Here is a 14,723-nt window from a genome sequence, read left to right on the forward strand (position 1 = left end):
CGTATCGAAAGCCTTAATTGGTATAATCGCGTTTGATGTCCGTGATTTTAATGCAACAAATGGTTTTACTCAACAGTTTGTTTGCTACAATCTTGAAAATAGTTTATAAGTTAGCTGTATCCTCAAGAATACAAGTTAAGGTTAAGGCTATATCCTCTCAAGAATACAAGTGAAGGTTTGTCTGGTAAATATAAAATTTTCTTGTCACTGCAAAAAGTCAGTAGCGTCACTGCGTGCCTTCAGGGAGGATCGAACTCCCGGCCTCTGGTTTACTAGACCAGCGCTCTAGCCACTGAGCTATGAAGGCGCAACGGTATCGGGCAGATGGATTTTAAGTATATATCCGTTCTGAAATGAATGAGTTTCAGGTGTTTCCTCTGTTAGGATTATGAACCTCTCTTTCATTCGTGCACATTACAGTTAACTTAATGTAAAAGACAGCTTTAAAAGACGGGTGGTTGGAGATGAAGATTCTTGAGAACTTTGGAGGTAGGGGGTAACGGTTTTCCATTGATAGAAAACTTTTTAGTTTGGACGATTGTTGGTCAGTCTGCGATTCGACTATTTGAATATGCATACCACTGTGGCCACAAGTGATTGTTTTCGAACAATTGTTGTAGGAGGATATGCTGTAAATATTGACTTGGTGATAAGATAGAAAATATATACGTCACAACGGCTCTTGATGAAGGTCAGATAACATGTTTTTACGTTCATGTTGTGGCCTACGGTTTTATTGATAAGTAATTTTTAAAATGATTTCGTTACGGATTTTTGTGCAAGGGTGAATAAAACTTAATCAGGTTCGGAGTTTGAATAGTCTGTTAAAAATTTTAAAGGTCATTATATGTGCATAAGAGTTAATGTTAATTGTGTTTCCTTTATTTAATTTTTTTTTAAAATTTGTCAGCTCTGATGGTAAGCTGGTGAAACAATGGGCGATAAGATGTGCGCTATAGACACCTACTATTGTTAGGGATCTTAAATATATACGGTTTATTATTTCCCGAATAAATAATACATTCATTAATGTGTGTTTGTGATACACGCTTGTCATTAATACCTGTATAGTGTATTTCTTAACTGTGTCCGACTTATTGTAAATGCTGGGTGGTCCCTGTAGGCTCCAGGTGATTGAAATCGCCATTTTCATTTATATATTCATGTTTTTGAAAATTAGAGCGTGAATAATTTCTTTCTGGAGATTTCGTTTCAGTTGAATGATCATAAAGCGACATGTACTCTTCCTTAGAATTAATGTAAATATACTGAAGAATGCAGTTATGTGGATTGAATTGAATGAATAATATTCTGCCGGAGAGTTAATCATATTCCGAAAGTGTCAAGCGCCTTAGTGGGGGAAGATTTGAATGGCAGTATGACTAAAAGCCTCTCGTTGTCTATGGATGCCCCTATGGACAAATTATGCCCGAGGAACCATAAATGTGCCGTTGCACTGGCAAATTTCGTCGTCAGCACAAGTTTATGAGAAGCCCATTCTCCCACACTAATCAATAGACACGGAAGTGGGCTTTGGGGAATGAAATTGCTAAAGAAAACGTATAGTAAAGGGATACTATTGTATAATTTTGTGTAATTGTTTAAAAGTAAAGCATTTTGACTGCGGTTCACCATATACTATGTATAGTTGATAGGGGCGTGCACAAGGGTGGGGGGCCATGGGGTGCTTGCGCCCCTCCCCCTTTTTCTTCTCCATAACTAAGGTGCCTTTTTTTGTCAAATAATGATTTCATTGGTTCATATTATACATAGGTTTATGTTATTGATTTAAGTTTCGATGATGAAGATCATAACTATTTTTGTTTTTTCAGTTGTGTTAGGTTTTTATTATCTTTGAAAATCATAGTGGAAACAGGCCATGTATTAATATATTGAATTGAATAGGTTTTAAGATTATATATCGTATATTATTATATAATGTAGTATATAAAACATGATAGATTTCCTTCTCAAAAACTAATGGCGTGCCCTTTTTTCCGCTTGAACCCCTGCCCTTCTGAAAGTCTGTGCACGCCCCTGATAGTTGGGCATCCGTATCGAAAGCCTTAATTGTCAGTAGAGAAAATTAGGGGAATTCGGGTTGCTTGCGCCATAGTCCAAGAAGCTGCCGAAGAAGTGCCTCTATGCAAGCATAGTCAAGTCATTTTGGGTGTGCATGTATGTGTAGAAATGAACTATCTTTAGCCCCCATAGGTGGGTAGTGTTGCCAGTGCACCCCGTACGGTGCACTGTAGCCATTACTTAAGATTCTTTGCAGCGTGCCTTCGGCCCCTAACTACAACCCCTTTCGTTTCTTTGACTGTACCTCCTTTCATATTTCTCTTTCTTCCATCTTACTTTCCACCCTCTCCTAACAATTGATTCATAGTGCAACTGTGAGGTTTTCCTCCTGTTACACCTGTCAAACTTTTACTGTCAGTTTCCGTCGCAGCGCTGAATGATGTCGTTTTGGAATTAAATGCTAAAGATATCTCACGTTCGACCTGGTGAAATGCAAATGATGTTCGTTTTGGAAATAAATACTAAAGATATCTCACGTTTGACCTGGTGAAATGCACGAGTTAATAATGGCCAAGAAGCTTTTGTCCTGTATGAAATTTATTTCGTCTCAATTCTTGTCTCGCTAACAAATGTGTTACATAGATGAACTCGGCGTAATTATCCTCTCCAGTAATTTTGGTAGAATGGGTTTTAACCGAATATGGGTCTGGGGCTTTCTATTGTTGTTTACATTGGTGTGGCTGCTGATCGCTTGGTTCCACAGCTTCGGCTGACGATGGTTGACAAGTATAATCGAACCAAGTGACGGATTCCGTAAGTTACCCATAGAAATGTAATGGCGAAAATGCCTCCTGCTGCGAAAGTTTTGTGCGTGTTATAGCTGATTTAGAAGGTTTGTGTGTGATTTGGTCATAAGGAGCATCTAACATATATTGTTAGTCGTCTAATGAGCACACTGCCACCTTTACTCTATAGGGAGTTCATAAGACACGACCTATATTATTTAGAAAATATTCGAAGGCAAACCGTGTTAGCGTTAGCAGTAGACAAGGAAATCTAAAACTTCTCGACGCCTAAAACAATGAAACTGACGTTCATTAGAATTAGGGGAAGACTGACAAATGCGAATCAGTGTTGATCGTAACCCTGCTTAAAGGAGCAAACATATTGGAATGAGAGGGAAGATGATGAAGCTCTACTAAAAGGCTGCCGAAGTAGATCATAATTCTCCATCGTGGAAGATTGACTACAATTACGTTTGGAGGTATATATAAATGTTTTGACAAATTAAACTTTAAAGACTGTAAAAGAAGAAAAATAATTGGTTGGGAGAACGCATTAATCATTTAGAAAATAAATGAGAATAAGAAAGCGGTTATTGTCTAGGAGGCAAAAGAGATTCCAGAGAAATGCAAGAACACGAAGTATGTCAGTAGGGCATTTGGCCCCGGAAATTGGGCAAAAAAATACTTGAAACAGCACCGGTCCCAATATTCGTTCCAAATATCGAGACAGTTACGTTAAAGAAAACGAATCGAGAGAAGTGGAAAATATGCAGTGCAGGGTAATGTAAAAAAAGTACGTTAGAGCAACCGCAGTGTACTTACCACGGGTCCATCATAGGAGAATCTGGGAGATGGCCAGTTTCAAGAAGGATAGAGTACAAGAAAATTATAATCTTCCACAGCCACAGCATAATCCTAATTGGTGATAATAGACTAGCTATTACAGTTCAAGGAAACGGTGGAGGACCAGTAAATGTATAAGAAGAATGTCTTAAAAAGCCAAGTACAAATATACTACGTAAAAACTTGGATACAAGAGGAAGTGGCAAGAGCTAGTGTCAGAAAAAACATCGGGGGGCGGGACCAAAGACATAAATTTTTTCAGTCGAATTTAGAGCTTCAAAATATCAGCTTTTCTATCTACTTTAGAAGCTCTAAAGGTTAATCGTTTTCTTCTAATTAAGAAGCTTATATGTTGTTGTTTCTATATAATGTAGTTGTAATGTTTCAAATTTTGCAATTTGATAACGAGAACTTGTAAGAATCTTCGTGTTTGCGTTATACGTTTGTTGAGGAATCTTAGTATTTCTGTTATGCGATAAAAAGGCGTTAATTTTTAGCGTGTAAAGCATCCTTTGATAGCCAGTAGGTTTAAGGGTGTGATTTTAGATTATAACGAAGTAAATGAGTAGATTTGAAGTGATCGGCAAACCAAACTGTAGAGGAGCATCGGGTACGTATGTTTTGACGGAACGTATATATAATACGCCACCCGGAAGACTGATGACGTCAAAACACTGTCAGGAGTGGGATTCGAACCCACGCCCTCAGAGAGGACCAGAATTCCCACTGTTCATCACCCCTCTATCGGAAGGGAAGAGTCAATCTTGAGTCTGGCGCCTTAGACCACTCGGCCATCCTGACATTCAAACACCGAGACAGCTGTGTAGGATAAGACCCAATAATTTTGTCCCTTGGATATTGTATTTTTGGCTAGTTTAGTATCCATGGTTTGACGGGTAGTCGTAAAAGTGGTTCCACCGTTTTGTTTTACAGGACTTGACGTTCGAAATTAGAATGAAATATGGCAAATCGATAATTACGGAAGACTTTTCTGTAACTGTTTTCAATTGTAATTCAGGTCACCCGTAGATAACTAATCCATACAGTAAAATTGTAAAAAAATTGCATCATCATAGAATGGTGGTACTTTCGTTTGTATCACAGTCTTAAAAGATTTCCATTTTCGTTTTAAGTTACGAGGCTTATGTGTCATCCTTTCATAAAAATGCATTCGATTTGGCTTTCTGTTCTTTATAGAATAAATATGCACGACACACATCTTGGCTATCTAATAGCAGACATTATGCCTACTGTCCAGTATCCCCGTAAAAAAACTGGTTGTCCAGATACAGAAATGGGTTGTATTAAGGCTATTGAATAAATGAATTTGGGTAGACATTGTAAATTTGGGACATTTTCATTTTGGCGGCCATTTAAAAATAAACGGGAATATAAATTACCGCAATATCGGAAATATTGTGAGGACCAGAGTAAGACAGGTAACTGGGCACTGATAATTTATTATGTTGTTGTTTTTGATTAAACTGACCTTTAGTCAGCACGGGCTCTTGCTCACCGAGCAGCCCGTAAATAATATATTACAGGCACAGGCTATAAAGGAGGCTGCAGACGGATGTAGTATCCTACCTGAACCGAGAGAAACTGGGTCTGGGCCAGAAGGATTTGTGTTTTCTTGAAGACATATATACATATGGGATATGGGTACAATTGTTGTTCATACATGAATTATATATCGGCAGAAAGGCCAGAGAGTTCTGCACGATGATGTACAATAGAATTTAGCAAGGTGTTATAGTATAACAAAGATAGTGGAAGGAAGTCGTCCTTACAAAATTCCCCCCCACCCCACCTCCTAAGACAATTATTATGGAATGATGATTGGATAGAAAATATCTTGGGAGGCAGGAGGCGACCCTGTGTCCTTGTGACACTTGTTGTGGGGTGTCATCGAATGTCGAGTCCTTCGGCGTTGCTGGCTGACAGGATGCCTCCCTGGCAGTTGCTTGGGAGGTTCTTTTGTCAACTGAGGGCGACCAGAACTGCAGAGGGAGCTGCATTGTGTGCAGTGGCGGCGTTGGGACCCCCAGGTATGGCGGCGTCTGAAGGGTGAGCAGGTCCACAGGAGTGGCAGTGACGTCGGGCAGGCCGAGCGAGCCCCAGGAGTGATGGCAGCATCAGGGGGGGTTATGGAGGCCCACAGGCATCGACGTCAGGTGGATAAAGCAGGACCCTGGGGGCAGCAGCCATGTCAGGAGGTTGCCTGGGGACTCTCAGGTGTAACAATGGCGCCAGGGGAAGAACTGTGTAGGCCTGTAGGTTCGGTGGGTCAAGAAAGTATCTGGCGTCCCCCGGTTGAGGCAAAGGAGGCTGTGACGTCGAATGGATGTTTCTGGATCACCGCCTGATTTTGTGTTGGCTGACTGGCACCCAGCTACCAGTCCTTATGGCATGTCTCGCACACAGAACAGACAAAACCACTTGAAAAAAGCCTAAACACACCTGGAAGATGTGCCGTGATGGGTCAGTTAATGGTGTTGGTGTTGTCCTCAGAATGGAGCTTTCACAGACCTAAACTGTGGCACTGTATTGAGTCCGCTAAAGGTTCTCTGAAAGTGAGCAGCCGTAATTAGTCTATTAAAGGCTGGGCCTAAACTGCTGTCACTGTCACTCTGGGAAGTCACCAGTTGTGAGGACCAGAGAGTAAGACAGGTAAATTTGTACTGATAATTTATTACAGGTAAACACAGGCTATAAAGGAGGCTGCGGACAGATATGTAGTATCCTACCTGAACAGAGAGAAACTGGGTCTGGACCAGAAGGATTTGTGTTTTCTTGCACACATATGTACATGGATATCTATGGGTACAATTGTTGTTCATACCTGAATTATATATTGGCAGAAAGGCTAGAGAGTTCTACACACAATGATGTACAATAGAATTGAGCAAGGTGTTACAGTGGAACGAAAATAGCGGAATTAAGATGTCCTTACAATATAGCCACGTTAAAGCTACCCTTTTGTTGAAATCAAATATTTATGGATGAAATATTTTAATTGTAGGCTTCTGTAAATTCATTCAAGGTTGAATTATCCATTCCATATGTAATTAAAATTCTTATTTGAAAAAAAAATTCCATTGACTTCAGTTTCCTTGATAAATGTTGTGATGCATTCGATTTCGGACTGCTGTGGGCAAAACAAAAATGCCTGGTGTTCTACTTATGTTCTTTTCATCACTAAGCAAAATCAATAATTCCTATATCCTACATCTTGACCATGTAGATATTGAGAAAAATTAAGATCAGACTGATGTCATTCAAAGACGACGCACAGTTCAACTATACTACAACCTATTCCAGATACTATATACTATGAAATGTTCCATGGACAAAGAAAAACACCTCTACACATGACTGTCCACAGTTTCTATGATAAATGAAAAAGCAAAGAACTGATTACATTGCTCCATCGTCTCAGTCTGTCAAGTAGCTACTGTGACCTTCTCCTCTCATCATATGCCATGAAGTCAATGTAAAAGGACCAGCTCTCCAATTCCTAGTCACTTTTGCACTAGCAGCTTTACCATTGGCACCTTCGATGCCTTAATTTGCTTTTGAGGACATCTATCTCTCTCTGGAAAGGCCAATAGATGACACAGCAATGGTCCTCTTCCAAGACATCTCCAGCTCTCCTGTAGGTAAGCCAGATGTATCTACTACAGGCTTAGAAAGTCGTAGCTGCAAGTTGAAAACAAAGTTCCTTTGTCAAGAACTGAAATTTCCTCTTGAATGTCTAGTCACTCCTCACCCAGTAACCCTACGGTGCTGAATGACCAAAATAGGTCCCAGTGTGTGGGCTTGTCCCTAAATTTCTCAATCCATCCATCCACCCATCCATCCATCACCCAGTATACACTGCCTCGAGAAATTTCCAAAGTGTCAGAGAACTACAAACACAGCCATTCCTGCCAAATATGTGACAAGTGTGTGTTTCACAATGTAGTAGGTATTATCCTGACCAACTTTGATGAGTTTGGTGATTTCTACCTAATGTTGGAAATGTTCTGCCTGACTAAGGTAGCCCTTCGCTGTGCAGGAAGATACACAACCAGTAGTGGCATGGACGATGCTCTAATTGAATCTAGATATTTGGCATCAAGACACTAGATGCTGTTCTTAAGGGGAAGCATTATGTACATGGATGGCTTTCAAGGTATGCTCATTGTGTCAAAAGTTGTTGAATCCCTGATTGGGAAAGTATCCTGGAAGTCTGCCGAAAGGAATGGTTATGAAAACATACTCTGTGATGTTACAGATTTGGTAGAGGCACTAAAATCAAAACATACTTCAGAAGCAGCACAAAATTTCCAAGATGTGCTGGATCAGGGGCAAAATCTACTGCAGTCATTTCTAGAGTTCAAAAAGTCTGCTTCTGCAAAGTCAGAATATGCCATAGTGTGTGTGTGTATATATATATATATATATATATATATATATATAGATATATATATAATATATATATATATATATATATATATATATATATATATATATATAATATAATATATACTAATATATATATAAAATAGATAATATATATATAAGATATATATATATAATATATATATATATATATATATATATATATATGTGTAAGAAGAATGAAAAGACTTAGAAGCATGGAGACATGTCGTAGTGGTGGGAAGATTAACTTTGATTAAAAGATTGATCAGTGTTTTCTAAGGTTTGGTCATGTGGAAAGAGGAGTAGGCAGTGACTAGAGGAAAGACCATAATAGGGGAGTAGGAATGGAAAGGCCTAGAAAATGTTGGGTAGATGAGTGAAAGTATTGGAAAAGCACCTTAAAATCCAGAAACCACAGTGTTGCTTGCGAAATAGAAGTACATTGCGCAGTTCTGTAGGAGTTTCACTTTTGTGTTGGTATTTGAAGTGTAAAAAGTGTTGTAATCATTTTGTTTAGGAATTTCATCTACAATTCAGCTGCCCCTCAAGTAGGATTCCTTTATGGAGTGAGGGGATGAGGGAACATGGCTTCTTTGGGAGTGTAACACTACTCCCATAGGTGCTCTATGTCTGATGGAAGGTATCAGGGGGCGGAGGCAGCCTCTGCTGGTTTCGCAGGGAAGTGTCAATTCCTACTCTCCTACTGGCACGTCCTTCCACTTCAGTGTGATGAGTACCGTGCGGTAAGCTGGCGTTTCGGGGTCTGCTGCTTGTTCCTTCGCCAGGTCTTCATATTCAATGCCCAGGTGGACTGAATTTTTTTTCAATCCTTGTCAGGGCAACGACACAGGGTTCTTCTTTCCAGGGACGTAGCTGATGGTGTACCCGAATTCAAATATAGCGGCCAAGTGCCACTGCTGTCTTGCTGACCACACATCCCCAGCCTTCGTGAAAGCATGTACCAAAGGCTTATGGTCTGTCTGGATGGTGATGGGGTTGCCGTCTAGGAGGTATTTGAAATGCTGCATGGCCTGGTAGATGGCCAGCAGTTCCCTGTCGAATGCACTGTAGCGGGTCTCGGGGGGCTTCAACTTGTGGCTGAAAAAGGCAAGTGGGCGGGGGAACCTGTCCACTGTCTGCTCAGTACAGCTTCACAGGTGATATTGCTGACATCGGTGGTTAAGTCTCATGGGGGCGTTGGGGTCCTGGTAGGCTTGGGTGGTGGCTCTGGCAAGGGCTGCCTTCATCTGTTCAAGTGCCCTCTGCTGCGGCATTTCCCACATCAGTCTTCGTTTCCCCTTCAACACCTTGGTCAGGGGATACATGATGCAGGCGATGTCCAGCACGAATCATCGGTAGTAATTGACCATGCCGAGGAACTCCTGCAGGGACTTGATCATCTTCGGTATAGGGAAGTTGTGTACCGCCTCTATGTTAACCCTTTTCCGGTACAGACAGGCCGACCCTTTTGTGTAACCTCAGGTCTTGGTCACTTACACCTAGGTGAACAGTTGAAGACTTAGTCGCATTGAAAGTTGACACAAATTGCTTTCTGATTTCACCCGTGTGTTTTTTTCCATCGCTTAAGTAGTACCATTGAAAAGCTGAGAGTTTATTCTAGCATATATCAAAAGTTCTTAAAAATAAGATAACACCGTTTTAGATGTGATGAAATAGGACCAAAAATCATATTTAGCATTTCTTATTCTCTTCCTCTGATTTCAAAGGTCGAAAAATGTAATGAATTTTATGTAAGTAGATAAAATATTCATTACTTACAGTGATGGTAAATATTGCAGTCAACATAAACTAATATTTTATGAATGACAAGGCAATTAACAGAAGCATCCTTCAAGCCCTTCATGGATGGTTAGTTTATAGCCGGCATTGGCATCACTGTGATGGCTACAAGTAGATTTGTCATCATCTTAAGCTAAGTTCACACATTCACGTATCAAGCCCACGCATGTGAAACGTGGCTAAACGGGTGGTTTGTCAGCTCGATCAAGTGGATACGTGTCACAGGCCGATGGCTGTAAGTCAACATAATGCCATACCGTAATTACGAAGTAATGCGTAAAAAACCTACGCACCGAGCAAGATTGACGGGATGCTTTCGTTAATTGCCACGACAATATGCTACACCCCCACAAGCAGTGCGTGGCCAAGCAAGTAACACCCACGTACATATACTGTATGTGTAACGACCTCACACGACGTACTCACGTTAATCCAACGTACGTCGGCGGGTATACATTAGGTACAAAAGGGCTGTGCTGCACACGTGCGATTGCAGCCCCATTCACCGCCTACAGGAAGTATATTTATTAAATATATTTATTTATTTGCATATCTCTTTGTTTATCAATATACTTATTTTATTTTTTGTTGTCAGACCCATTAAGACCGCCACAAATAATTCGCGAAAGACAACCATTACTACCAACACATTTTCAATAATTAGTTAAACACCTCCATTGCCTTCTATTTCAGCAATACTACTGACTACACTACCGAGATAATATACTTACTAATTACTACCACTATACTACTATAATACTACTACTGTTAACGACCCCGTCTGCGAATGGACCAAATCATTTCTGGTCGATTCGTGCCTGACGTAACATACGCCCAATGTCTTGACAAAGAGGCATTAAAAAAGTTAGACAGAAGGAAAGATAGATAAATAGAGAAGCACTGTACGAGATAAAGGTAATGAGAGAGAGAGAGAGAGAGAGAGAGAGAGAGAGAGAGAGAGAGAGAGAGAGAGAGAGAGAGAGAGAGAGAGTGTCACTCACTAAACAACAAACAAAGCAATCAGTGAAGTTGATGACCTAATCTTTTATTCAATTTCATAGAACAACTTCATTTCAGACGTAATTCAGAAGAAATTATATCTTATTTTGCATATTTCTTATTTGTTATTAGTCTCAGTTCATTTTGGTGCTGATATTTGTTTTAGTTCATTGAATAACTATCATTGTTTAATTGTGTGTTATTCTGCCTATTCATTTTTATTCATTTTCCTTCAATATAAGTTACTTTCAACTATATAGTTGTCTGCATATCTTATTTATGTTGTTATTCTTATTTCATTTTGTTACTTTGATGGCTTTTAGTTTATTGAATAAAAGTTGTTCATCAATTATATGTATCAATTATATACATATTGGTATTCATCTCGTTGGCTTTCACCTTCCCAGGGCATACGAGCCTCATTGGCATTTCTCCCTCGGCTTTTGTCACAGTATGTTCATTCAGAAGGCTATAGTGATACGCAATAGCAAAATAGTGAAGAATTTATGGTGATTACAAGCTCCAAAGCACTATATTATACATATACAAATATAATTATAAGAGCTTTCGTATGTTTTCAAACATACTTCATATAAGATTAATTATTAAGCAAAAACGAAAAGTCAATCTTAAATTGAACAATCAGTAGTTATAAGGTAATTTAAAAGTAGATTTATTATCCCCTTATTTAGATCATATCCCATTGGCGCTGGACAAAATAATAAAGTTAGTTGAATTATGTGTATCTAATAACGTATTTTCATTTGGGGAATCATACTATAAGCAAAAATTTGCTTGTAATATGGGTAGTCCTTTAAGTCCTTTTGTAGCCAATCTGTACATGGAATACTTTGAAACTACAGTAATAAATGCAATAAAACCCAAAAACACGCCGTTGATGAGATATGTAGTTGATATTCTAACATTTTGGGATAATAGATGTGGCAATTTTAGTTAATTTTTTTCAAAATTAAATGCATTAGTGCCCAGCATCAAATTTAAAGTTGAATGGGAAACAGACAACAAAATTCCTTTTCTTGATGTTTTAATAATCAGAGACACGACAGAATACAAATTTACCATCTACAGAAAACCAACATTCTCACTTTCATACATTCACTACTTCAGCTATCATGATATTCCTATCAAGATAGGTGTAACCAGCAACCTATTCTTAAGAGCCTTACGAATTTGTTCCCCAGATCTCCTAGAAAAAGAATTTGAACTAATTTGTAAGCAGATTTCGTCTTAAAGATATCCTGACCATATAATTGAGAAAGCAATTAACAAAGCGGGTAGTTTGCACTTTCAGGGCCTGGCTGTGTAACAACCAAAACAAAACCTGATTGCTCTGCACAGGTAAGTAGTTCGACCTCGACCCTCCATGACCCGACCCGACCCGACCCGACTGGACTCGACCTGATCCTGCCCGACCATGTGCGACCTTATCCTCATTCTAGCACAGAATTCAAACTGCCAGCATGGCGTTTTCCAATCACATTGAATTTGGCGCTGCACATCTGGTCACGCATCTAGATTTAGGGAAATTGTGTAGTGATGAGAGTGAATTGCTTGTGTTTCTCATAAAAAGTGGCCTGAATTCTCAGACAATTCTGATTTCGACTAAGGTATGTGTGTTTTTTTTTGTTTTTGTTGTCGCCATTTTTTCTTGCCAGAACATGAGTTTGTCAAGAATCATTAAAAATGTGGATAAGGAACGCAGCGCCGTTCCACCACACACAAACTAATTCACAAATTTCCAAAATAGGGCCACGAAAACAGTGTTTTCTGTTTTCGTCTAGCCGCCATCTTGCTTGTATTTTTCCACTTTCTAGTCTGAGTAATTCTCCGACAGTTCCGATTTCGAGTAAGTTATGTGGGTTTTTTTGTTTTTTGTTGTCGATGCCATTTTTTCTTGCCACAACATACAAGCTTTCCAAGATTCATTAAAAATGTGGCGCCGTTCCACCATACAGAAACTGATTCACGAATTTCCAAAATAGGGCCACGAAAACAGTGTTTTCTGTCTTTGTCTAGCCACCATCTTTTTTGTATTCTGCTTTCTAGTCCGAGCTCACCACCATCTATCAGTGGGTTTTGACTAGAAAAATGGTCAAAAGGTAGGTAGGTAGGGCCCCATAAACTGCAGGCACCCCCACAAAGCAAACGTAATTTTCTACCAACCCCCTCAAGACAAGACCAGAGACACACCCAACAATAAAATAAAAATTCCACACCTGGACAGGATTAAGATGGTGACCCAGACCCTCGGAAAATCTAACCCATTTGCATTTACTTACCCAAACACCTTAGCCAGATCCCTGATTAACATCCAACAAAAGATATCCCCCAAGGACACAGGCGTTTACAAAATCCCATGCCTGGACTGTGACCAATCTTACATCGGATTTACAGGAAAATCACTTCCCAAGATATTTAATACAGCACAAACGGTCAGTTAGGTATGGACAACAGAGCTCAGGTATTTTCAACCATATAAATGAACATAACCATATAATAAACTGGAATTTGATTAAAGAAAGGCAGGTAATGAATATCTCAAAGGGAGCATGGGACTCAGATATCATCGACAAGGTTTTCATTCAACCAATGCTTAAGAAGATTAAAGGAAAATTATCAGCGGGAGTGACCTAAATTGGCTTACCTGTGGATGGATCTCTTGGTATAAATACCACTTTTTCTGTAAATTTTCTCATTCATCTACCTAAAGAGGGAGACGGCAGTCTCTGAAATATAGTATTTCCCTCTCTATATTTTGGTGTTTTTTATGGGTCTCCTTTTATTAGATAATATTTATAATTATATATATATATATATATATATATATATATTTATATTTATATATATATATATATATATATATATATATATATATATTATATATATATATATATATATATATATATATATATATATATATATATATATTGATTTTGGACTTCTCAACATTTGTAGATGAAATAATACAATAATAATGATTTTAACATCATAGCTAAGGAAAGACGGTTATATTTTGGCATTGACAAACACTTGACAAGTGACTTCCATATAATAATTTATTTCAATACAAAGCTAAATATATTCCAGTAGAAAGGGTGTGAAATGCGGATCGAACTGTTGTCACTTATTGTTTACATCAGCAACGCACAGCAGCAGAAAGGGTTTCATATACAGCGAGCATATTCACCTTTAGACATAACACGAGTTGTTTACAAAATGCGGTGATCTTATAAGTCTAATCGCTCTTCATAATCGGCCACCTGGATAAGCTAATCCTCTCCGCTGTTCTGCTATGGAATAAATAAGTAATTGGAGTTTTCTTTGGCTGTGTTTATTTATATCCGCTGAAATAATGAAAAAGAATAAGTATTCACATGACAATATACTTTACTGATACTTTCAGTACACATGGCTTTATTCCATTATTCCATACGTACTTAGAAGGTTTTCATCCACAAAAATAGATTTTACAGTAATTGTCATCTATATCATTGCAATATTATTTGCTGACTTCATGAATATTATTGACCTAGGATGTAATCCTATGATTTTATCAATCTAATTGTATCTATTTGTATTACATATCAGAACACTTACAGAAAAATATATATATATATATTAAAAGTTTACTTGATTTGTTATAATGAACTTTACCAGAAAACTGAACTTTTATGCCATTAAAATAATTGACCCTTTTTCTGGGATTTTTTTTACCTGTGACCTTATTACCTCTTCGCCAACTGTTGTTTATGCCTTATCTGTGATAAATAGTAATTTGTCTTTTCTAACTGAGCTATGGTAGTAACATCATTTGTTACCGAAGCAGTA

The 14,723-nt window shown here is 38.6% G+C and overlaps 1 long non-coding RNA gene and 2 other non-coding genes across 3 annotated transcripts in view; 1 reads left to right on the top strand and 2 right to left on the bottom strand.

Annotated features, from left to right (window-relative positions):
- LOC135220291 (uncharacterized) overlaps positions 1–14,723 on the top strand; it is a 498,885-nt gene that overhangs the window by 167,763 nt on the left and 316,399 nt on the right. The gene's annotated exons all lie outside the window — the stretch shown is intronic.
- Trnat-agu (transfer RNA threonine (anticodon AGU)) lies at positions 235–307 on the bottom strand. Its single transcript has one exon. It is a non-coding gene; the product is annotated as a tRNA-Thr (tRNA).
- Positions 4,326–4,451, bottom strand: Trnal-caa (transfer RNA leucine (anticodon CAA)). Its single transcript has 2 exons — positions 4,414–4,451; positions 4,326–4,370 (listed from the first exon to the last, which is right to left on the bottom strand). It is a non-coding gene; the product is annotated as a tRNA-Leu (tRNA).

This window comes from Macrobrachium nipponense, chromosome 1 (assembly GCF_015104395.2).
Source record: "Macrobrachium nipponense isolate FS-2020 chromosome 1, ASM1510439v2, whole genome shotgun sequence".
NCBI classification, from domain to species: domain Eukaryota; kingdom Metazoa; phylum Arthropoda; class Malacostraca; order Decapoda; family Palaemonidae; genus Macrobrachium; species Macrobrachium nipponense.